Genomic DNA, 26,017 nt, shown 5'->3' on the forward strand with positions numbered 1-26,017 from the left:
TTTAGGCACCTTCATAAGTGGCCTGAATACATTCGCTCCCACAACCCCCAATAAAAGTCTATAAGAGTTACAGGAGTTCATCACCTTTGAAAACAAGTCACCTTTTTTAAGGTAGCCTAGCAATTGATTTAGGAATATAAGTTTAGGCCTCAGTATATTTTATGAGTGTGTGGATTTTCAATCACTGGCAGTTTTTAAATCAAGTTTGGATGTCTTTATAAAATATCTAATTCAAATGAATCATTTTGCAGAAGTTCTATGACCTGTGTTACTCAGAAGATCAGACTAGATCACAGTGCTCCCTTGTGGCCTTAGAATTATGAATAATATAATCACAGTGGTTGATACATGCAGTTAGTCTCAGGTTAGAACCACAGGCTTTATTCTGCCCTCATCCCAATAAACACCAGATCAGCATGTACTGCTCTGGGCTGCTTATAGCTGCACCCTCCCAAATGCTGCAATTTATTGTCTGTTTTCCAGAAGACATTAATACAGTATATTTTAGGACTGATGATTAATAATAAACTGGCAAGCATGGATAATCCTCAAGATTTTCTCCAAAGAGTAGACTTTAGCTGAATACAGTGAGCTGTGGTTAATTTCAATGAGTTTGCAAAATGCCTGTTTTTATTCACATTGGGGGAGGGGAAAATCTCTGGGTTAATAAATCATTGGCACAGACATGTTATCAGATTGGTTACCAATGAAACCTTTCATATGCCAAGCTTTGAATTAGTCAGGTCTGATTATTTTTTAGGCTATACCTGGTGGTATGCTGAAGAGAGAAGCAGGAAGGCAGTCTGCATGATTAGCTCTGGTTTGTCTCTGCAGCTGCATGAACAGATTGATACGGCTTTTGGGGTTTGAGTTGTGGTTTCTTGTTTTGTTTTTTCCTGGAGCAGACTTTCAAGATCTTTTGTCTAGGGAGGAGTGTAGAAATTGATATAAGGTTTGTCAGGGTTGATTAGATATGTGTATAGCAGAAAACCTTGATTTAAATCAGTGATTTTAATCACGTTTTTTCATTTGTACTGTTTAGTTACTTTCCTAAAGAGGATGATTTGTTTTATTGATTGGTAACCATTAAAACTTCTTGACTTACAACTCAATATAACGTTTGCACTAAATTTGCTGCTGCTTTTGTTAACCAGGAGGATACAGTATATCTAGTTACATTATTTAAGCAATTACATAGTTTAACTTATGTTTGTTCAGATTCTTAAATTTTTACATTTGTATTGTTAGAAAATGGTGAATGATGCATCTTATTTACTAGATGACTCTTCCCCCCCCCCTCCATTTGTGTCAGGCTCTCTTTAGATGGAAATTCAATTGAATATTTACAAAAACAGCATTTAATTTTTTTATTAAACAAAACTACTCTTGAACGTGCTGGATACGTAGGGAAAATGTTTATCAAAACGCATTTTTTATTTTCAAACTGATTTATTTAACAGAGGAAATATCGATAGTTAATTTCTTGAACTGATCATTTCCAGTCACAGTTTCTTCAAGATTTTCAGACTAGTAGATCTCATTCTCAGCTAGTTTTTATTCATAGAGTGGAAGAGGAAAACTAGTTTTCTCACTTCTTGAATGCCCAGTTGGCTTAACTTTGAATGAACTAGTCACTGAACTGAACTAGTTGAATAAACTGAAATGAAGAAAATGTTCTCTCTGTCCCTGCAGAAGAGACTGCTGGTGGCCAAAACTGTTTAGTACTTCAGTAAACTCTAGTTCCAGTGTTCAGCCAGTGACTCAAACCACTGAACGAATGGAACTTTCTTTAAAATTCAGCAGCAAATGTACTGCTTAGTATTTTTTTTGCATTTAACTTAAATTATTTTAATAGATTTATAGTAAGTGTAGGTCTTAACATAGGTTGATCACTTTACATTTATTTTTAAATAGGTTTATTTAAAAATGTATTTAATTTCAATCAAATCTTTTATTTAAATAAAAAAAGATTTTCCTTTATAAAAAAAAAATTTATCCACCCTTATGAGTACTTAATAAATTTACATTTAAAAAAACCTACCAACTCTTTGTAAGTCACATTGTACAGAGTTATAAATAAAGGAATAAGAGTTGACTGCATATACCAGTCATGTACAGGGGAGAGATGAATTACAGATGGTTTATCCTCAATGTAATTCTGATATGTATTCTCTCTAGCCCAAAATAGAAAAGTCCTAGAGTTGTCAGTGAGTGGGATAGTGATGATTTCCATGTTTTAAAGGAAATGTCTCAGCTGTTGGAAAATAATTAAAATTCTCCTCCGGATCCAGGGATGGTTCCCACCTGAAATAGCATTTTTCACAGTTTACAGACTGAAATGTGTACATGTTCTTCCCCCTCCTTATGCAGTACTGTATACCACAGAGACATGGAAATGGAAACTGCTTGATGGTACATGGTATGTAACAGTATCAAAATGGGTCCATGTCCCCCTACAGTGGCTGAACCATATGAAGGAGTTGATGAACCTGCTTTTGCTGGCAAGTTGGTGGGCCTTATTAGCAAATGCATATGTAGAACAATAAAGATAGAAAAAGGTTCAAAATATAAAGTAAGGAGATAGATGTATACATTTAAAAAAATAAGAAGTCCAAAAGGTCTTGGGTAGGCACCACACCCTTGCATGTATTAGCCATTCTATAGCTTATCACTTTGCGATCAGCAATGGGGATTCTGGAAAGTCCTCCTGGTAGACCAGCACGAGGTGAGCAGCCACACCACAGCTACACAGAGCTGTTCCTGAGTGATGAGAAAGGTGTTTCCTACAGAGGGAGCAGCTCCCATTCTGCTCGCTAGTGTGACAGTCTAACATGGAGGTGGTCCATAACATAGTGTAGATTGAACTTCTGCTAAGTTCTGCTAACTTCTGCTGAGGCAGGGCACCTTCTATATATCTTTGAAAAGTGATAGTTGTGGTATCTCCTGGATTTTGTTACGTAGGTTCTTTGCTGCAGTATAATGCCTGCTGTTAGAAGCAGGGCTTTGGAGCCGGCCTCCGGCTCTGCTCCAGCTCCAAGTGAAAACCTGCAGCTCCATTGCTCTGGAGTTTCTCCGCGCTCCAGCTCCGGGCTTCGCTCCCTGGTTAGAAGGCAAGATATTAGAAAGGGCTGGTAGCCACTCAGTGTCTGTTGGTCTCATATTCCCTGGTGGTGGTTGTATACTGTAGTTTGATTCAATTCTACATTAACTAGCTTTCGGTGGGGAGAATTTAAGCACACAGGAGTGCAGTGTTCTCCAACGGAATAGTATAGAGCTAGTGCAGAGCTGCTCAGTGGCTGCTCATTAATTCCCCAAGATGAGCATGCAAGCTTCTTTAGTAAGCCCTTTAATCTTCTGAGTTACCTTGGTGAGGTGGTCCTTGTAGGTAAGTGTGCAAGTCAGAGTTACTCATACTCATGACTCAACTGGCTTTGCATCATGTGCCGGTTCTTTATGAACTTCAACTGAGCTACACATATTTACAGGTTTCAGAGTAGCAGCCGTGTTAGTCTGTATTCGCAAAAAGAAAAGGAGGACTTGTGGCACCTTAGAGACTAACCAATTTATTAGAGCATAAGCTCACGAAAGCTTATGCTCTAATAAATTGGTTAGTCTCTAAGGTGCCACAAGTCCTCCTTTTCTTTTTACACATATTTACGTAACCTGAGGAGGTAACCGAAAGTGTCCCTAAAATATAAGTCGTCAGAACAAACAAACATGCATTTTATGTTTTTCTTACCAAAGTGTAGCAACATTTCCAATGAAATCTCATCAAGGCCTAACGCTTTTCCTGCTTTCATGCAGCTCAATACTCTCTTCACTTCCTCGGTGGAGAGAGGCTATAAATGTCTTCCTGGCTCTGAGGTCTATCCTCTATATCTGCTCCATTCCCTCTGTTCTGATTCCTCAAAGGGCTCATCCCTGTTGGCTTTTGCCACTTTAGTTAGATGCATGGTGATGCTATTTGGGGACACTTTACACTGGCGTATGGGTCGTGTTTTCTGTGTTGCTCCAAGCATCCTTACGAGTGACCTCACTTTCCTGCTAGTCCCTATGTCCATATTTGATGTAACGTCTTCCTAAGGTTCCCAACAGTGGGCATTGAGGTTGTTATTGAGGTAGTTTGTTATAGCTGAGTTTCCAGATTCTTCACTGTTTCAGAAGTTCTGCACATTCCTTATCTAAGTAGGGTAGGGGTCAGCAGCCTTTCAGAAGTGGTGTGACGAGTCTTCATTTATTCACTCTAATTTAAGGTTTCACATGCCAGTAATACATTTTAATGTTTTTAGAGGGTCTCTTTTTATAAGTCTGTAATGTATAACTAAACTGTTGTTGTATGTAAAGTAAATTAGGTTTTTAAAATGTTTAAGAAGCTTCATTTAAAATTAAATTAAAATGCAGAGCCCCCCCGGACTGGTGGCCAGGACCCGGGCAGTGTGGGTGCCACTGAAAATCAGCTTACGTGCCGCCTTTGGCATGCTTGCCATAGGTTGCCTACCCCTGAAGTAGGGTATGTATGACTTTTGGTAGCCAAGTGGGATAGATGTAATGACTGCTTTGAAGATTGCTCTTGAGAAGTGAATGTGTTTTCTACCAAAATATTATGTAGTGTATATACTACATGCTCATTGATCATGTGAGTATTTTTTTTCCCCCAGTCTGCTCTTCTGTAATTCCACTGCAACCTAGGGACAGTGAATGTAAGAATGGCCATAGTGGGTGAGACCACTAGCCCAGTATCCTGTCTCTGACTCTGGACAATGCCAGATACTTCAGAAGGAAAGAACAGAATGGGGCAATCATCGAGTGATCCATCCCCTGTCGTCCAGTCCCAACATCTGGTAGTCCAAGGCTTAGAGACACCCAGTGTGTGGGGTTGAATCCTTGACCATCTTGGCTAATAGCCATGAATGGACCTATCCTCCATGAATTTATCAATTTTTTTTTTAAACCCAGTTACTCTCTTGGCCTTCACAACATCCTCTGGCAACGAGTTTCACAGGTTGACTGTGTATTATGTGACTAAGTACTTCCTTATCTTAGTATTAAACATGCTGCATATTAATTTCATGAGGTGACCCATGGTTCTTGTGTTATGTGAAGGGGCAAATAACACTTCTCTATTCACTTTGTCCACCACATTCATGATTTTATAGACCTCTGTCATTAGTAGTCTCTTTTCCAAGCTGAGAAGTCCCAGTCTTTTCAATCTCTCCTCACATGGAAGCTGTTCTGTATCGTTAATCATTTTTGTTTCCCTTCTCTGTACCTCTTCCAATTTTAATATATCTTTTTTGAGATGGCGTAACCAGTATTCAGGGTGTGGATGTACCATATATTTATGTATTACTGTCTTATTATTGATCCCTTTCCTAATAGTTCCTAACATTGTTAGCTTTTTTGAGTGCTGCTGCACATTGAGTTGATATTTTTAGAGAACTATCCAGAATGAGGCCAAGATCTTCCTTGAGTGGTAACAGCTAACCTAGGTCCCATCATTTTTGTATGTATAGTTGTGATTGTTTTCTACTGTGCATTACTTTGCATTTATCAGTACTGAATTTCATCTGCCATTTTGTTGCCCAGTCATCCAGTTTTGTGAGAGTCATCCAGTTTGGAGATTATTATGAGAATCATCGCTCAGATCTGAGTAAGAATGAGGTGGTGGTGGTTATGTGGGAAGTTTTTCCACAGGAGTCTGATAACAGTTGGGTCCCTGCTTGGGTCAGGAGATTAGCCCTGCTTCCAATGTGCAAAAAGAAAGGTTGCAGGCTGCTTAGGGTCATGCAAGAGATACAGATCACTTATAGAAGCCAAGTATATGACATCCAGTCCATTTTTGTCAGATTTCCTTGTAGCCCCATGAGGTGTGGTGGCAACTGAAGTCCCCAGCATAGGTAGATGAATGTTGTAGTGTTGGTAGAGGTGTGGTTTCCCAAGCTTCATCAGGAGGTTTATAAATACTCACAATTTTAAACTGACCTACTTACAATGTCACAATGAGGTGAAATAGTTGGTAGGGCTTCTATAAAATCAGTACCAGATTTCACATAAATGGCTCTGACATGTTTTCCATGAAGATTGTAGCTAACGGTGTCGTAGCTCGTTATTATCAGCCTGCTGGTAAGGAAGGAGTTTACGTGCATTTCTTGAAGATACACAGTGTCCACCGTGTAACAGGCTGTGAGTTTCTCTTTCTCTCATGGTCCTGGTCCTTTGTGTCAAGAGTTGAGGGGCAGGCTTTTACATTCAGCAGTTCTGAGTTCTGTCCACACCAACAGTCCAACCAAGGATATCATGTCACTTCTGATATTCTCCCCCCCCCCCCTTTTTTTTTTTTTTTTTTAAAAAAAAAGAAGGCGCTAGACAGTCCCCCTTTACAGAACTGGTTTCTCTTTCCCTACTTTGTACTCTGAATTCAGCATTTAGTAACATGCTTTCAGTCTCCAACATTTTTGTTTAGGAGACATGTCACTGGAGAAAAGACCATAATCTGTTGTCAGTCCTTCTGTACAGGTGTTAACAGCTGAAGGGATCTCCCTCTCAGCAGGTAGGGGAAAAATATCTTTAACCTTCCCAACCCTCACAGTGCTTCAAATACTCTGGCAAGGATCCACTACCACTGCCCCCCTTCATTGCATGGTAGGAAAGAATGGAGGAGTACAGCAGGGAAAAAAAGTGGAAATCATCTTGACTACTCTGTGCCTCTCCTTACCCTGGCACTGCCAGCACAGAGCTGGGTTGGCATTGGCCTATTCCCTTATCCCAGGTACAGAGATGATCCCTCAGCAATCGTCATAGCCTCAGTTAAGTTGCTGCTCTGAGCAGTGAATTAAAACATACATTGTCTTGTGAATGTATTACACTGCTTTGTGGGCCTGATTCTCAAATCCCTTATGCAACTTGAAATCAATGGGGTTGTACTGGTGCAAGGGAGTGGAGAATCAGGCCTTGACATAGGAGAAACACTGCAGAACATTACTGTTTCCCTGATTCTTCCCCACTTGATGAGTCATGCCCCTTGGTTTTTCAGAAGTGAGTCACCTGCCACCATAAGCAAGCATCTTCCATGATGTAGCTACCATGTATCTGCTTTCTGTCTCACCCCACCCCTCTTCATATTCCTGAGTGGGAGCTCATCTCTGAGCCATAGGGGAGAAACCAACCAGCACTTTGGGTAGAATTTACAGTGTTGTGCAAAGACACCAGACAAATGCTTACTCTGGCCAAAACGGCCATGGGATTTTAACAGCCAACCAAGAGCAGAGGCTATTGGTTTATAAGCTCTCATCTGAAACACACAGACTGTAAACTGCATTGTACTCAGTTTGTCTACCACAAAGATATGAAAGGCTGAGACAGCTGTGCTGTCATTTTGTTTGTGTGGTTTCAGCGGCTGAGGTATTTTCAAACAAATGCTAGGCCATCTCACCTGGATGCTCCACGGTAGGTAGCCAGACATAAGAGTATTCCTTTATTACATCTTTGTGAGGAAGACTTTCAAGAGGTAGAATTTTCAGTCTTGCCCCTCACTAGAAGAAAAATCTTCCTGTCCAACCACACAAATCAACAACCCGGTCAGTCCCAAGCAATTAAACTAAGAAAAGCCAAGGCTCATTATAAAAGCTTTAACTAACTGACTGTTAACTAATGAAACAGGCTAATTCTAAAAAAGACTCAAAAAAAAAAAAATCAACCACATACTGTGTTCAGCACTTTCCAGAACTGTAAGGAACAGTTTGTATAGTCAGCTCCAGTGTAGAGCCAACAGGCTGCACTGGAAAAACCAGTCATTTCCTGGTAGGTTAACAAACAACTTTTTCATCAGTCAGAACACAGGATATGATACACAACCCTGAGAAATGAAATAGTTACTGAGGCTCCATCTATAGTGGAAAAGAACCCTGGTGGTTGCATCTGGGCTCAGCAGTAATTGTCAAGTACATTTTTGCCAGAAGATGTACTTGACCTGTTTTCCAGCCCAGTGTGGATTTCACATGGAGAGGGATTTGTGTTTTTTTCTGCTTAAGAAGACAATTCTGTTAGGGGCTAACCCTCAGCAATCCATAGCATAGTTTCTTGACAAACTTCGTCGTCTTATTAACCATCTGTACAAGATAGAGCAAACAATCAGAAAATAATCCTAATGTTCAGAGTGGGCACTAACATTATCACAGCATTTGGTTGCCAGTGTGTCTGCGTTTCTTGTTTCCAGGCACACATCAATTTATAACTAATGGAGGCTAGGATAAACTTTCCCTCGGGGCAGGTTATCCTATAACTGCCTATTGCAAGGCTTCTTACACCTTACCCTGAGGCAGCTGGTACTAGTAACTGACGTAAAGGATACTGGACTAGCTGGTGCTTGGTCCAATCAAGCAATTCCTATTTAATCAATTGTGTTTAAAACTAATTTAAGTCCTAAGTTGGGTAGGTCTGGGTGGACTACCAGGTGGACTCCTATATGTGAGCATGTGGGAAATACTACAAGAGTTGATGCAGGAAGAGACAGTCGGCGACCTTAACCTAGTGGCTGCCCTGGTAGTTGACAACAGCTTAAGTGAATAGGCACAAGTACTATGAAGAGTGCTGCTCAGGGCCCATTTACAGTGTTAGGGATAGAGGAATTCAGACATCGATGTGCAGGACACAGATACCTTGGAAAGACCTTTCTATATCAGACTCAGAGCAGGGAAGGTAGTGCTTCACATATGAAGGCTGGATACTGGGGTAACGGTGTATGTTTCTCATTCATTAGTTCACCCATTTTTCTGAAGACCCCATTGTTGGCTCCATATGAGAGTAGCTTATGTATTCGTTTCTCTTACTAGATGTAGAGAGGTTGCTGCCTCAGTAGACAAGCAATGCATCCTCCTTCCACTTACCATCCCTTTGTATTATGTTTAAACTACATTTTAGCATTTGGACAGATGACAGAAGGCTCATGCACTCTTTCTGTGAAGCTCTGTTCCAACTGGTGGTCATCTACATGGACACATGTACTGTAGATGTCCAGAATATTGCTTGGTTGAAGTGATGTGAAATAGGATATGGAGTTTTTCACCTCTAGGTTGCCAGTTCAACTTCATCACTGTTCATTCCAGTCTGTGATCGACTATAATAATTTAAAGTTGGGTTCTCAAACTTTTTGTACTGGCTACCCCTTTCACACAGCAAGCCTCTGAGTGTGACCCCTCCCCCCCCCCTTATAATTTAAAACTCATTTATATTTAACACTATTTCAAGTGGTATTTGTACGTTTGTTAATATTACTTAGTGTACCATTGCTACCCTTATGTCTGTGCTTCTGCTGGCTGCAGCGCTGCCGTCAGAGCTGGGTGGCTCCGCAAGCAGTGCCGTTGCCAGCAGCAGTGCAGAAGAAAAGGTAGCAATGGGGGGGGGGGTAACTCTGCTATGAAAAGTGGTATTTGTATGTTCGTTAATAGCTAGTATGACTACTGTGAAAAGTGATATCTGGGAGGCATGTACTTGTGACCCCCATGCAATAACCTCGTGACCCCCATGCAATAACCTCCATGACCCCGAGAGGTCACGACCCTTTGAGAACCCCTGGTGTAGAGTGAATTGGCCTGGTTCTGTTCCTTGTGGACTGCTATCCACAACACCCAGCCGTAACCGTTGAGTGGCCACGGTCACATTAACCATGGAGAATGAACACCTTTGAGGCAGAGTTAGATACCATGATAAACTGTGCGGAAGCTAGCACTACTATTGTCCATGCTACATCTGTTGTGTGTAGAAAAAGACCGCTCCAGCAACAGAAATAAAAAAACAAAATGTGGGTAAATTCCTTAACTACTCAGTTTTCCTGTTATTGCTGAATCTGCTTTGTCACCCAGTCTCTGGCCTGGCACCTGAGTGCAGTTTCAGGTTTCCATTAGCTATATTTGGCACCTGCATCCCCTGCCACCTCAACAAAAATGCTGAAAGTGGTGTCGAGAGTCTGCCAGGTCACCCCCCCAGCCAGTATTCATCACACAAACAAACATGGTTTTCAGGGCAAGCATTTAATTCTTCTGGCTTAAAAATTAGGAAGGGGTTTGTGGGTTGGGTTTTTGGGTTTGTTCCCATTGGTTTGGAGAGAGGAAATGAAAATGGATAGTTTCAAATGGTCTACTGGGGAGACTTCCAATACTGTATAATTACCCAGTACAGGCAGCTTGTAAATCCTGGTAGCATCAGGTCTAGAATTACTCTTATACATTCAACTGAGCTGTTTTCAAAATGGCTAATTAACAGAAATGAGCATTACAGATGGGTGAAGGGCTCCTTTTAGGGTTCAGTGCAGTCCATGGTAAACAGTGGCCATGAATTTCATACCAACCCATGGGCTTCTGTCTCCCAGGAACTAAATGCACCATCCTGCAAGGTGCCAGGCACCTCTGTCTCCCCTTGACTTCTGTGTGAATTGAGAGAAGCTGCAAGATTGCACATTGAGAAAACTGATTCAGATAAAAAACCTAGCATATTCAAACTTAAACCAAACACAAAGATAAAACCTGGCTTTCCAGGTTCAGGCTGCAGAGAGGCAGTAATAGTTGTGCAGGGCAAGATGTCTCAGGGTGGCCATAAGGGTATTGAGTAGTGGAGAACATGCAGTTTTTCCTTTAAAGAGGAACCATAGCTGTTCCCAGCAATGTGTACCTGCTGCTAGCTGCTTAGTGGCTCTGCAGGCCCTCTCTCAGAAGATTGCATTGCTTTTAGGCAACAGAGGAGCTTAAGTGCTGTAGCCAGGCCCCCTGTTAGTGCTCTGTTACTGACTGAATATTCTACCCTGCTGCTGCACAGTTGTGATAAGTATTGGAGGGGTAGCCGTGTTAGTCTGTATCCACAAAAATAACAAGGAGTCTGGTGGCACCTTAAAGACTAACAGATTTATTTGGGCATAAGCTTTCTTTCCTCTGAAGAAGTGGTGTTTTTTTACTCTCAAAAGCTTCTGCTCGAATAAAGTTGTGCTAAGAGAAGACAAGGGGAGAGAGCTCTCTTCTCTTGGCACATAGAACACAGGGCAGGATTCCACCCGGAGCATGTCCCCCTAAAGCAAGAAAGCACTTGGCACTTCATAACTAATTTTTCTAAGCTCAGATTCCTGTGTGAAAAGTGCAGCATACAGGATATTGAGTAAATTAACACATGCACTCTGGAATATGCAATATCCTGGCTAGATGATGACTAGCTTCCCACTAATATTTAAAAGGTGTTCATGCTGACAAGGGAAAGAAAGTGGTTTGGGTGGCCCAAAGAAGGATAACAAAGACTCATTTAGGCATTGAGGAAAGTTTTCCTAACTACGAGATGGGTTAAACTGTTTCCCAAGAAAAGCAAGCAGTGGATGCTCCATTGTGTGGGACATTTAAGACAGGACTATAAGAAACACTGTGGAATATACTGTAGGGACAAACCCTAAATTAGAGATCTGTGTTTTGGTGTTAGGACAGTTTTGCTCAAGGAGAGGATCACACAGATTTCCAGCATTTTTGTGGACAAACGATAATCGCGTACCAGTGTCATTGAGGGATGCAGAGGTGTTCCAGGAGAGGTGCATCAACCCTCTGGCCAGTAATGGAGAATCATCTGTGTTCTGACATCATTGCGGTAGGGAAAGCCAACATGCCAATTGACGGAGGAGCAACTGTAATGTACTTTTACTCTGAGCCTCCAGCCTGGTTCAGCCTGGCCCGGATCCTGTGTTGGCGGAAAATACTCTAGTGCCTGCAAGGTTTGCAGACTCCTCAGGATACTTGGCCTAGGAAGGAGCAGTTGGGGAGGGAGAGGGAAGTCCTCTGTCTCCCACAAATATTGGGGGGAGGAGGACTTGTGAGGGGGTTCCCTTAGAGGCTGAACTCTGTCAAACTTGAACCTCCCAGTGAAATTGCTGGGGCAATCTGAGCTCCAGCACGCTCCAGCCCCCCACCCCACCGCCTTTGCAGGGTTTAGGTTTTGAAGAAGTATGGTCTTTTAGTTCAAGGTAATGGATTTGGGAGATCTGGGTTCAATCTACAGCTTTCCTTACATACTCCTGGCATAACCTAGGGTAAATCAGTCTGTCTGCCTCCGCTTCCCACCCATAAAAATGGGAGTGATACTTCATTTATCTGTCTAGTCTGTTTAAATTTTAGGTTTTTCAGGGAAGGGAGCTGTTGCTAGCTATATCTGTACAGTGCAGAGCACAATGGGAACCCAATCTTTGTTAGGGCTTCTAAGCACCGGTGTTATACAAATTATGAACAAGCACACCATTATGAACCTTTCAACACAGTTATGCCTCCAGTGCCCTTCTGAAATGAGGAATCATTTGTAAGAAATAATGAACATAATTATAAATGAAGCAAGGAATAAAAAGATGCCTTAAAATTAAGTCCAGAGAAATAGGAGTTCACCTGTGGTAAATCAGATGCTCTCTTCACAAACCCCAGGATGGAAAAATCTTTTTTTTAAATTAGGTTGACTATTTTCAATTTAATTTAAGACCTACACTTATTATAATCTGTTTAAAATCATTTAAATTAAATCTGAACACAAACTAAGCAGTACATATTTACTGCCAAATTTTAAAGAAAGATCCACTAGTTTAGTGGTTTGACTGTCTGAGCACCTGGAATCAGTTTGTTGCCATGCTAAACCAGCTTTGGCCAGCAGAAGCCTCTTGTGCAGGTAGAGAGAATATTTTCTTCTTTTCAGTTTATTCAACTAGTTCAGTTCAGTGACTAATTCATTCAAAATTAAGCCAATTGGACATTCAAGAAGTGAATTTTATTCCAGTCTATGAATAAAAACTAGTTGTGAGAGGATGAGATTAATAATCCAAATATCATGAACATTGTGACCAGAAACAATCAGTTCTAGTAGTTAATTACAGATATTTTCTTTGTGTAATAATAAATTTTAAATGCAAAATGTGTTTGAATAACACATCCCTATCCATCCAGCATATTTAAAGTAATTTTGTTGAATTAAAAAAAAATGTTATGGATTTTAAATTGAGTTTGAATTTCCCTCCAAATAATTTGACAAATCACAAGTAAAAAAAGTCATTCCCTAGAAAATGGTGAATGATGTACTTAACATAATAAAGTAAAAATTAAGAATCTGAATAAATGTAAGTGAAACTATGTAATTGCTAGATAGTATATCCTGGCTAGCAAAAAAGCACCAAATTTAGTTGAAGGGTTAAATTTAGTTGTAAATCGCCATGTTTATGGCTGCCAGTGAATGAAAATCAACTTTTTTTTTTTTGTAGGAAAGAAATTAAAAAGTACAAGTGTAAAATGTGATTTAAAATGACTTAAATCAAGGTTTTCTGCTTGTTGATTTAAATCATGATTGAAATCAGTGGTTTAAATTGCTTTGATTTTTAAAACAATCCACCCTGATGCTGGTGGAAGTTGCCAGATTGGTGTGTGTGGTGTGTGTGTGGTTTTTTGTTTGTTTTTTTTTTTGTGAGAAGGGAGTTGGTGGTTTCAGCCCAAACCAAAAGGGACGTCTCATAGTAACTATTAACAAAGGACCAAATCCTAACAGGACTTAGTACCTCTCAGGATTTGAGCCAGCAATAGCACCCTTGTAAACAGCCTCAGCAGAGACCAAAGATGATTTTTTGCCACCAATCTTAGTAGACTTGAGCAGTTAAGGTGCCATATCATATTGCCTGTCTCAGTGAATCAGTCCCCTCAGTGACTTCCTTTGCATTAGAATTGGGGATCTAGAATGCAGCCTTTTCAAAGCTGTCCACATATTCATATGACAGTCCCAATTTATCAATGTGATTTGGATGCACCCATGAACAGAAGAAGGTAATAGGGTTGTTGTGCATGTATGTTGTACTGGCCTTGTCTTTTCTTATTGTGACATTGCATTCTTTAATTTCATCTTTTTTTAAAATTAAAATTGGAATGGGAGTGGGGAGGGGAGCAAATAGAACACTGCTTAGGATGCTCCAAAACTGGGAAAAAGTTTGGACCTGATTGTTCATCTGAACTTCCTTTTGGGTCCATTTCTGTTTTGGGCCTGAACTGAAACAGTGAATCTGAAGACATCCAAGCTTCAGAGAAGTTTGACTCCTTTCGCTTGGGACAGAAGTGAGGCTGGGTGAGAGAAGAGAGGGGTTAGGGAGAGCTGTAGATGTATGGACTCTTCCAGATATGCTCTTGTGAGAAAAAGGTAGAACAAACCAATTAAGTCCAGTTCAGAGCTCAAATTGTGTACTGTGTGTTGGGGGTGAATCTGTCTCTGAACTTCATGACCTGGGTTTATGCTCTCTCTATAATGTACTAGGACACGTCTTCACTTTGGGGAAAGTGGGATCTGAATTTTTATGTCTTGACTCAGCTCTTTTTTAGTTTAAACCTATTAAAACACAGACTCAGCTTTTGAAAGAAAGGGTTTTTGTTTAATTCAGAAAAGTCCAGCTAGCCTTATTCCTCCTTTCAGGTTTTCCTCCTGAAGAGTACAGCTTCACTGGATTCTGTAGAATCTGATTTCAGCCAGATACTGGATATAGTCAGTCCGTCCGTCCCTTTTTAAATTTTTTTTAACCTATTCATAAGTTGGTTCTAGCCCTACTCACAGCAGTACACTGTCAAAAGTTTACCAGTTTTATTATCCCATGCATAACTTTTCTTCCCTCTGGCCATGCCTTTTTTTTTTTTTTTTGCTTCCAATGCAAAGAGGTTTTTTAAAATCTTTCCTGGCTTCAGCGGGGGGACCCAGAATTTTAATACCTCCCTGATCTTGTGGACTTTCTTCAATTTGTTGCAGTTCAATAATTCTTTTTTCTTCCCAGTGTTCCCGTTTGAGGTTTGGCTACAATTGGACATTTTAAATAGTAAGCAAAGAGGAGTTAGAGCAATTTTGTTAGTTACATCAAGCTAGGTAGCTTGTTCTCTGCAGTGTGGTGTTTAATTTTAAAATTAAATATGCCTCTAATGTTGTTGGAAGGTATTAACTTGATAGACATCCCAGAAGACTGAAATCCTCTGTTCGTAGGACAGTTATAGCACGAATAGCAGCAATGCAAGCTCTCCAGCCAACGTGTCTAATGTGTGACCAAAAATGGCCATGCTGAGGGGTCAAAAGAGTTCATTCGCCATGGCCCATTCAATCATTGACCTCCTTGCTGGAGCAGCTGACCAGATGGGTCAGTTAGCGCAAATCATGATGTTGTTTTGTCTGATTTGGGCCTCAGTTTTGAATTAGGGAGGGACCCGCCAGCTCACTGCACATAGCAGACTGGTGAACAACAACAACAACTTTTTTGGTCAATTGCTAAGCTAGACTTACGTTGTTACCTTTCATCAATGTCCCAGATTTTACTGGTAATATGGGGGTGACTATCTCTGTATCCCATCATCAAACTCTTCGGTCAAGCCATATGGTTCTCTGTCCTGTTACTAACAACAAAATCGTGATCTCCGTTTGTTTTATCAGCTGAATTGCCCCGCTCCCATGCCTTGCATGTGAATTGCAGTAGCCAGCTGTGTAAATCTTCATTTCACGTTCCAAGGTACATGAAACACACGACTTTCACTTGGAAGCAGAACCAACCTGGGGTATCATAGAGTCTGGGACGTGCCTCTTCTGTTTGGTCACTACCATCCAGTTTTCACTTTCCTGTTAACTAGGGTTCCGCATCCTGCTCAGTGGCAGCTGCATTGTTTATCTAATTACCGTAATGGGGGCCACAAGTTCTCTGAGCACCTCATAATCTTTAATGTAGTTGCCACAATACCCCTTTGAGGTAGGGCATTGCTATTGTCCCCATTTTACAGATGGGGAACCAAGGCACAGAGACAGTCTCTTACCCAAGGTCACAAAGGAAGTCTGTGACAGATCAGGGAATTGAATTTTTCCTAAGCACTGGACCATCTTTCCTTCTTGGTGGCCTGCACGAAGTTCTAGGTTGAGATGGAAAGGTGAATAACAGACATCCAGAGGGTTTTGTTTTGTTTTTTTTTGGTATGACTGCCCGCATTCAGATGCCTCTTGTCTCTGTTTTGCTGCTGTGATGTTTACTAGTAGTTTTCTAAGAGCTCACTCTTGCATGATGCTGGTTACCTTCAGCTCTCATTGATTTCAGTGAAAACTGAGGATGCTGAGCCTCTTTCTTGTAGGATCAGGCCCTGAGAGGTTAAGACATGGTCAGAAGTCCCCAGTAGAGGCAGCTCTGCCAGTGGGTCATTACCCCATTCTGGAAATAGGAGAAACCAAATGTACTGTCCCTTCAATTCTGTGCTCCATTGTATGTTAATTAAATCAAATACCTCTTCTAGATCCATGTGGGGCATCAACTCCTCTGCCCCAACCTATTCAGTGCATAATCAGGTCGGGGGGCTGCAAAGCGGCAGCAGGACTCTGGTCAGTAGCCTGGCAGCTGTGCAGAGGATAAAAAGGTACTTTCAAAAATACCCTTAATGAGCACACAGATGTATAAGGCTAGTTATAATGCCCAACTTATAATATTGGCCTTGACCTGCTGCCATTCCCCAGAGTCAGTTTGGGATTTCAGCAAGCTGAAATGAAATGTCTGAGAACCTAGCTGTGTTTGCAGACTTTACCTGATTCTAGATTAACTGTGTCCTTTTTGTCATCGCTTTAATTTCCTAATGTCTAAAACTTCCCTTCCTTACTGAAACCACCACCATACACCTCTAGTCAGTGGACAAAGGATTCAAGAGCATGTGAGCAAAGCGTTCCTTGCAAAGCATATGTGCACCTCAACATTTTGAAAGAGCCCTACATCATATTTGCCTTTTTAAAAAAGGTGGCTCAGCGTAAATTACTTTAAAGGATGTTCTTTCCTCAGCACTTTCACATGCTTTGTCTTAAGTTTTGCTGGTCTGTGAATATTGAGACTTGAAAGGGTTGTATTGATATTTTTAACTACATCTGAACATCAAGCTGTTTTTTCCCTCTTGCAGCATCACCTGTCATAAAGATTCTGCAGTCCGACATCAACTGATGATTATATTTTTAATGTGCAAGGCAGAACAAAATCCAGATTGCTCTACCATGGACTGGCTTTGCAGGACGAGTTATAGTAAAAACCTACTGCTTTTGCCACTGAAAACTGGTGTGGACAAAGCATTAGGAAATGACATACTCTAGGGGACAAGATGATCTAATGCACCTTTCATATCTAACTTTAAGAATCAGACCTTGTGGTGACCCCTGATTTTTGCCTGTTCAGAAGCATTGGTGGCTTTCCTAACTTTTCTGTGCATCATTGGCTTGCTCATAAGTTTCCTTTTTAATAACTTTAATGCTGCATTTTATGTATTTTGTATCTGTCTGATTCCAGTTATTAGCTCTTAAGAAAACTTTTCACATGCAAAAAAGAATTCTGCCCACAAAACATTACCCGTAACTTCTTCCCATTTTACAGAGGGAGAAACCTGAAAGGGAGGGTAAGTGACTTGCCCAAGATCTTGCAGTAAGCCAATGGTACTGAATCCAGAAGTCCTGATTAGTCTAGTGATTACAGAACAGGAGAGATCATGTTCTCTCTGTACTGGTAATAACTCTTTGGAATGAGGGGCTCTAGCTACACTATATTTCTCTTCCGTCTCTTATTTAATCACCAGGGAGTTTTAAATAAGATCTGTTCCCTAGGATTTCATCATTTCATGCTGCTTAATCCCCACTTGAAGTTACTATCCCCTGTGCATGACTTTATAATCATAATCATGGCAACCACAATGTTATAAATAGAGGAGTAAATCCTGTATCCTTTATGCCACCAATATTCCCATTTACTCCCATAAGAATTTGCGGGGATAAGAGTAATGTAGAATTCAGCCCAGAGATGAATCCAAAGCACACCCCAGGAGCCAAACCTCCCCAGACTTTTGGAAAGTTGCAATCTGAATTTGTGGGTGGAGGTGGGGGAGGGATGGAGGGACTTGTCTCCAGTTACAAACAGGATTATGGGCTCAGGTAGTGACTAAGCAGCAAATTCTGATTGATCAATGCTATTTTCATAAGGACATCTCTAGTAATGTGACAGAAGAGGAGAAAACGTTTCTGAATAGTATTAGAAATGGGCCTGGGCTGTGGAGGTCGTGTCCAAACTTCTCTAAGGTCTGGGGATATTTGGGCCCATCTCTTTATAAATGTGCTGCAGCATTCCTTGTTCAGCAGCTTATTTGTCTGAACAATATGTTGACTGACATTTCTCTTGCACATGTTCCCGGGCATGGTCTGGTCTCTCCGAAAAGATACCTTTTTATTCTGTTTTGATTTTCTCCTCTCCCTGATGCGGTAGAATCATAGAATATCAGGGTTGGAAGGGACCTCAGGAGGTCATCTAGTCCAACCCCCTGCTCAAAGCAGGACCAATCCCCAACTAAATCATCCCAGCCAGAGCTTTGTCAAGCCTGACCTTAAAAACTTCTAAGGAAGGAGATTCTACCACCTCCCTAGGTAATGCATTCCAGTGTTTCACCACCCTCCTAGTGAAGAAGTTTTTCCTAATATCTAACCTAAACCTCCCCCACTGCAACTTGAGACCATTACTCCTTGTCCTGTCCTCTTCTACCACTGAGAATAGTCTAGAACCATCCTCTCTGGAACCACCTCTCAGGTAGTTGAAAGCAGCTATCAAATCCCCCCTCATTCTTGTCTTCTGCAGACTAAACAATCCCAGCTCCCTCAGCCTCTCCTCATAAGTCATGTGTTCCAGTCCCCTAATCATTTTTGTTGCCCTTCGCTGGACACTCTCCAGTTTATCCACATCCTTCTTGTAGTGTGGAGCCCAAAACTGGACACAGTACTCCAGATGAGGCCTCACCAATGTCGAATAGAGGGGGACGATCACGTCCCTCGATCTGCTCGCTATGCCCCTACTTATACATCCCAAAATGCCATTGTCCTTCTTGGCAACAAGGGCACACTGCTGACTCATATCCAACTTCTCGTCCACTGTCACCCCTAGGTCCTTTTCCGCAGAACTGCTGCCTAGCCATTCGGTCCCTAGTCTGTAGCTGTGCATTGGGTTCTTCCGTCCTAAGTGCAGGACCCTGCACTTATCCTTATTGAACCTCATCAGATTTCTTTTGGCCCAATCCTCCAATTTGTCTAGGTCCCTCTGTATCCTATCCGTGCCCTTCAGCGTATCTACCACTCCTCCCAGTTTAGTATCATCCACAAATTTGCTGAAAGTGCAATCCACACCATCCTCCAGATCATTTATGAAGATATTGAACAAAACCAGCCCCAGGACCGACCTCTGGGGCACTCCACTTGACACCGGCTGCCAACTAGACATGGAGCCATTGATCACTACCCGTTGAGCCCGACAATCTAGACAACTTTCTACCCACCTTATAGTGCATTCATCCAGCCCATACTTCTTTAACTTGCTGACAAGAATACTGTGGGAGACCGTGTCAAAAGCTTTGCTAAAGTCAAGAAACAATACATCCACTGCTTTCCCTTCATCCACAGAACCAGTAATCTCATCAGAGAAGGCGATTAGATTAGTCAGACATGACCTTCCCTTGGTGAATCCATGCTGACTGTTCCTGATCACTTTCCTCTCATGTAAGTGCTTCAGGATTGATTCCTTGAGCACCTGCTCCATGATTTTTCCAGGGACTGAGGTGAGGCTGACTGGCCTGTAGTTCCCAGTATCCTCCTTCTTCCCTTTTTTAAAGATTGGCACTACATTAGCCTTTTTCCAGTCATCCGGGACTTCCCCCGTTCGCCACGAGTTTTCAAAGATAATGGCCAATGGCTCTGCAATCACAGCCACCAATTCCTTTAGCACTCTCGGATGCAACTCGTCGGGCCCCGTGGACTTGTGCACGTCCAGCTTTTCTAAATAGTCCCTAACTATTTAGAAAGAGAAAACAAGGATTATGCTGGCAAGGCCTGACTCTTGCACTCTTCTATGAAAAGATGCCAATTCTAGACCTATGCAGGAATTATTTGGAAGCAGCTATTCTGCTTTCTTCTTTTCTAAAAGATACTAAAATTGTGAAAGGCTTGTCCATTTTTTCAACTAACTTTTTTTTATCAAAAAACTTTTTTCAGCCAATTTAAGTACTTATTTTATTTAGTGTGTGTATGCATCCTTTTTTTCTATTAACCTTATTAATGCAGTATCTGAGCACCTCATATCTGTTTGGATTTAACATCACTACACTCCTATGAGGCAGGGGAGGATTATTATCCCTATTTTATAGATAAGGCACTGTGGTACAGAGAGATTAAGGGTATGTCTACACTTGCAGAGTTTTTGTGCTATAAATTTCACCGGTGATAGGGAAAGCGCTGGTTTGTTTGACCCCTGAAGAATTAAGTGAGTAGAGTGTGTTTACACTAACAGCACTTCCGTCACTGATGAGAGTAGCGCTGTAGGGCAGCTATCCCACAGTGCAGCTCTCTTGAGAAGTCTTGTGGGAAGGGGGAGGCGGGTGAGCGGAAGGCATTCTGGGTCTTTGATCAGTGCCCTGTGCTGCCCTGCTTGATGTCCCAGCAGCCCCATTACTTCCTTGTTTCTTGTGGCATTTTTTTTTTTAAAACCCCCTACTATCTGGCTGCTTTTCCTGCCATATCTACAAGCAAAAGGAAAGGGAGTTTCAAACTTCATGGGGCTTATGGGGGGCAGACATCTGTTTACCTGGCGTCAGAGCAGCGGAGATGCTGGCCAGAATGGTCACTTTTGGAACTGTGGGATAGCCTTCTGAGGCCAAAAGGTGTTTACACTGGTAGAATGTGTTTTCACTTTTACAACAGTGCAAAAACAACAGTGGTAAGAGCTGTATGCCTTTCGTGAAGGTGGTTTTCTTTTTGCTATGAAAGTTCTGAGTTTCATCGCAAAAAGTCATTAACAAGTGTAGATGCTCTCGCAGTTCAAGTGCAAAAGGACTTTTTGCACTTTAAATGGTAGGTGTAGACATAGCCGTAGTAACTTGTCTAAGGTTACTCAGTAAGTCTGTAGCAGAGCCCTGGGTTGAACTCAGGTCTCCTGAGTACCAGTTCAGCACCTTAATAATCTTCTTCTCTAGGAAGGATCTTGTCTTTGAAGCTTCATGGTTTAGACCAGAGATTGGTTTAGAAATAGGTTATGGGGATATATAGAGCCTTTCATATCTAGGCTTGTATTAAATCCAAGGGTGAAATCCTGGTCTCATTGACTTAAATGCAGGCAGGGTTTCACTCCATGTCAGTAATGGTTAATCACTGATGTAGATGTGAGAGCTGTTTGGTGGCCTTTTGTAATTAGTCTGGTGGTGGTAGTGCCGTTACTTCAAAAGGATCAGCGCACCCTTTGGCAATTATAATCTCAGGTTGCTAGTCCTTGGGATGGCGGGGGCGGGAAGTGACCTGGCTGAATGAGGGATGGAAACTGAACTCCCTCTCATCCCTGGAAAATGCTGGTATAGTGATATGTTTACCTGTACTGCTGATAACTGGAAGACTTTAATCTCTAATGCTTCCAGCTCAGAAGGGGTAGGGCTTTTGTTGCTCAGGTAGGATCTGTTTACTATCTCAGCATCTAAAAGGTCAGAATTCTTCACAAATCTAAAAACCTGAGGAGAAGAATCCTCAAAGGAAGGAAATTGAGAGAAGTAGGTTGGGTTTTTTCTCTTACCCCACCCAAATGGACTAAAGGCTGATGCCACCCAGAACTCTAGTTCTGACTGTGGAGGAGTTTGTCAATATCTTCTGAAGACTTTATAAAGAGTTACTGAGCGTTTTTCAAAAGCATTGGGATAATGTTTATTCTCAGATAATGCTCTTCCTTTGCTCACATGGCTGATCACAAGCAGCTCCATATACTACTCTCTTTTTATTTTATTTTTTACTTTTGACTGTTCTTCCTTTAGAATGACTGAGGAGACACTTCTTTAAAATTTGCTTGGCTCTGCACTTCACACATAGACTTTACACAGAGATTGAGAATTGCCTTCCAGCACTCTGTGAACTGTAAGTACGATTTGGACATGGAATTTTATTTATTTATTTATTTATTTATTTACTTATTTATTTAGCAAAGAAAAGATTTTGATAAGACTTCAGGGTTTTTCCTGATGCTGGGAGGAGTTCGTACCTTTCCCATGGCTTAGGTTAGGATCACTTATAGCGTGGACTAGAGGCTCTGGTAAGGGAGGGTCACTTCAAGAGTTTCCTTGGAATTTTTTTTTTGGTCCCCCTCCCTCCCAGGGCAAGGGTTTTTTTTGTTTGTTTTTTTTGGGGGGAGGGGGGTTGTTTCCCCTCCTCCTTCTCCCTTTTGGCATAGATGTGAGTGCTGCCTTCAGAGTAAGGACGTCTCATCCTGATCCCAGTTGCACCAGTATAATTCCAATGATTTTAATGGAGCTGCTCCTTATTTTGCCCCACTGAGAGCAGAATCAGACCCACATTTTAAAGGGATGCATCCATGTAAAATACTTTTTATTTTTAAAAATGATATGTACTTACTTGCATTACAGATATCTTAAATACATAAAATGGAAGATTTTTACAAATGCATGCATGTGTACATGCCAATCAAAAGTGCATGTACAGTAATCAGAATGACACACTAAATAACAGTACTTGGCAATTTATGAGTTGACTCAGTAAGTTGAATCTCACACAACCAGCTTCTGCAAAAGCTGCTTAAAATAGGTTCAGAGGCATCTGTAAAGATTCTGCAAAACTTCTGAGGCAGTGTGATCTGATGGACGGGGCACTAAACTTGAACTCATGTCTGTGGGGTCCTGTTCCTGGCCCTGCCAGTGACTTCCTATGTGACATTGGGGAAGTCATGTCACACTTCTGTGCCTCAGTTTCTTCTCTCACCTTTTGTCTTCTCTGTATAGATTGTAAACTTTTGGCCGGGGTCTCTTACGCTGTGTCTGCAGAGTGTCGTGCACAGTGGAGCCCTAACCTTTAGATAAGGGGTTCTCCCATCAATTTTTTTGGTGTCCTTAGAGTGCGGCCACCAACCCTTGCTGGTGGCCGCTCTGACAATTTTTCCTAAAATACTTAATTAACTTTAGGAAAAACAAATAAATGTGCGCATACCCATGTCCAAATCCATTGTAATTTATTCATGTAGGATTTTTTTTTCCCAGACTCAATAATAAAAAGAATGCACAGTTGTCTCTATTCTTTACTGGACCTAAACAGAATAGAAAAAAGGTGTTTTGCACATTCTCGTCTCCCCCCCACCCCCTTTGGTTGTTTTTGCTGCTATTTTCTTTAGACTTGCTAGATACTAAGTCTGTGAAAAGTGATATTAACAAACATTCAAATATCACTTTTTACAGCAGACTTACTCAACCCTGGCGAGCCCTGGATGTGGAGGTGGGTTCGTAGGCAGAGGGGGTCAGGGGCAAAAGGGCATTGGGGGAGGCAGTGGGGGCCAGGGGTGATGGGGAGTGGTGAGCTCGGGGCCAGAGCCCACCATCTTGTGGCCGGGGAATGAAGCCCGAAGCGCCGTGGCTGGAATCTGCCCCCCCAGGGCTGAAGCCCAACCCACTGCCCCTGGGAAGGTGGGGAACTCGCTGGCCTCCTGCTCCTCCAGCTTTTGTGTCTCCAGAGGGAAGCAGGGCCCAACCACTGCTGGTGGCCCTGTGGGAGGGGCCACTGCTTTAACCCACCCTCAATCATTGCCCAGGAGGCTGTGGCTGCAAGAGAGCCCCTGGTTGCCACATTTGAGAAACACTGCTACCGCTATTGTAATATTAATAAATATTGAAGATCTTGGAGAAGAATGTTACAGTAATGAGATTTTGCGGGTGGTCAGTTTTGTTATGTGATCATCCACTTTACTACAACTCAGGGTAGTGTTATAAAACGTAATTCCATTTTTTGTTTTTAAAAGACATTGCTAGTATGTTCAGGCGTGTGTGTGTGTGCGTGCGCGCGCGTGTGTGCAAAAGTCAGGCCATACCAGAGTTCAGTGCTGCATGTGCAACATTAACTCTGTCCTCTTGTGTATGTGTGTATCCATTAAGGAGGATGCAACACTTCTTCATGGCTTCACAGATTGTCCTCTGCCAGCACAAATAAACTAGACTGTAATAGGAATGATTCCCCCAGTTAACATACAAATGGCTGTACTGGGTCAGACCAAAGTAGCCTATCTTCCGACAGTGGCCAATGCCAGGTGCTTCCGAGGGAATGAACAGGGATCACGTCACCCATTCCCATCTTCTGGCAAACAGCTTAGGGACACCATCCCTGCCCATCCTAGCTAATAGGCATGGATGGACCTATCCTCCATGAATTTATCTAGTTCTTTTTTGAACCCTGTCTTGGCCTTCACAACATCCTCTGGCAGAGTTCCACAGGTTGACTGTGCATTGTGTGAAGAATTACTTCCTTTGGTTTGTTTTAAACCTGCTGCCTATTAATTTCATTTGGTGACCCCCTAGTTCTTGTGTCATGAGAAGTCGTAAATGACACTTCCTTATTTACTTTCTCTATGCCCATCATGATTTTATAGACCTCTATCCTGTCCCTGCCTAGTCGTCTCTGTTCCAAACTGAAAAGTCCCAGTCTTATTAATCTCTCCTCATATGGAAGCTGTTCCATACCCCCTAATAATTTTTGTTCCCTTTTCTGAATCTTTTCCAATTCTAATATATCTTTTTTGAGATGGGACAACCACATCTGCACGCAGTATTCAAGATGTGGGTGTACCATGGGTTTATATAGAGGCAATATGATATTTTCTGTCATCTTATCTATCCCTTTCTTAATGATTTCCAACATGGTTAGATTTTTTGACTGCTGCTTCACATGGAGTGGATGTTTTCAGAGAACTATGGATGTTCACAATGACTCCAAGATCTCTTTCTTGAGTGGTAACAGCTAATTTAGACCCAGTCATTTCAGATGTATAGTTGGGATTATGAGATTCCAGTGTGCATTACTTTGCATTTATCAACACTGAATTTCATCTGCCATTTTGTTGCCCGGTTACACAGTTTTGTGAGATCCCTTTGTAACTCTTCGCAGTCTGCTTGGGACTTACCTATCTTGAGTAGTTTTGTATCATCTGTAAATTTTGTCACCTCACGGTTTACCCCTTTTTCCAGATCATTTCTGAATGTGTTGAATAAGACTGGTCCCAATACAGACCCCTGTGGGACACCACTGTTTTCCTCTCTCCATTCTGAAAAATGACGGTTTATTCTTACCCTTCGGTTCCTATCTTTTAACCAGTTACTGATCCATTAGAGGACCTTACCTCTTATCCCATGACTGCTTACTTAAGACCCTTTGGTGAGGGACCTTGTCCAAGTCTTTCTGAAAATCTAACTACACTGGATCCCCCTTGTCCACATGTTTGCTGACTCCCTCAAAGAATTCTGGTAGATTGGTGAGGCATGATTTTCTTTTACAAAAACCATGTTGACTCTTCCCCAACAAATTATGTTTATCTATGTGTCTGAGATTCTGTTCTTTACTATATTTTCAACCAGTTTGCCCAGTACTGAAGTCAGGCTTACGAGCCTGTAATTGCTGGGATCTCCTCTGGAGCCCTTTTTAAAAATTGGTGTCACCTTAGCTATCCTGCAGTCAACTGGTACAGAAGCTGATTTAAATGACCGGTTACAAACCACAGTTAGTAGTCCTGCAATTTCACATTTGAATTCCTTCAGAACTCTTGGGTGAATACCATCTGGTCCTGATGACTTATTACTGTTTATCAGTTTGTTCAAAAACCACCTCTAATGACACCTCAATCTGGGACAGTTCCTCAGATTAATCACCTAAAAAGAAGGGCTCAGGTTTGGGAATCTCCTTCACATTCTCAGCCATGAAGACTGATGCGAAGAATTTATTTAGTTTCTCTGCAATGGCCGTATCATTCTTGAGTTCTCCTCCTTTAGAACCTTGATTGTCCAGTAGCCTCACTGCTTATTTAGCAGGCTTCTTGCTTAAGGAGTACTTAACATTTTTTTGCTATTACTTTTTGAGTCTTTGGCTAGCTGTTCTCAAATCTTTTTTTGGTCTTCCTAATTCTGTTTTTACACTGGTCCTCTCTGCTCATGTTCCC

At 41.7% G+C, this 26,017-nt stretch overlaps 1 protein-coding gene across 2 annotated transcripts in view; it reads left to right on the forward strand.

Annotated features, from left to right (window-relative positions):
• The window catches only part of PTPRA (protein tyrosine phosphatase receptor type A), a 265,339-nt gene that overhangs the window by 16,663 nt on the left and 222,659 nt on the right, over positions 1-26,017 (forward strand). Inside the window, exon 2 of one of the 2 annotated variants that reach the window (XM_084627114.1) lies at positions 21,849-21,948. The exons of the other annotated variant lie outside the window; for it this stretch is intronic. The gene's annotated coding sequence lies outside the window, so the exon portion shown is untranslated. The remainder of the gene's footprint in view (positions 1-21,848; positions 21,949-26,017) is intronic. 2 annotated transcript variants of the gene reach the window in all.

The sequence above is a fragment of the Lepidochelys olivacea genome, assembly GCF_965140295.1.
Source record: "Lepidochelys olivacea isolate rLepOli2 genome assembly, chromosome: 4".
NCBI classification, from domain to species: Eukaryota; Metazoa; Chordata; order Testudines; family Cheloniidae; genus Lepidochelys; species Lepidochelys olivacea.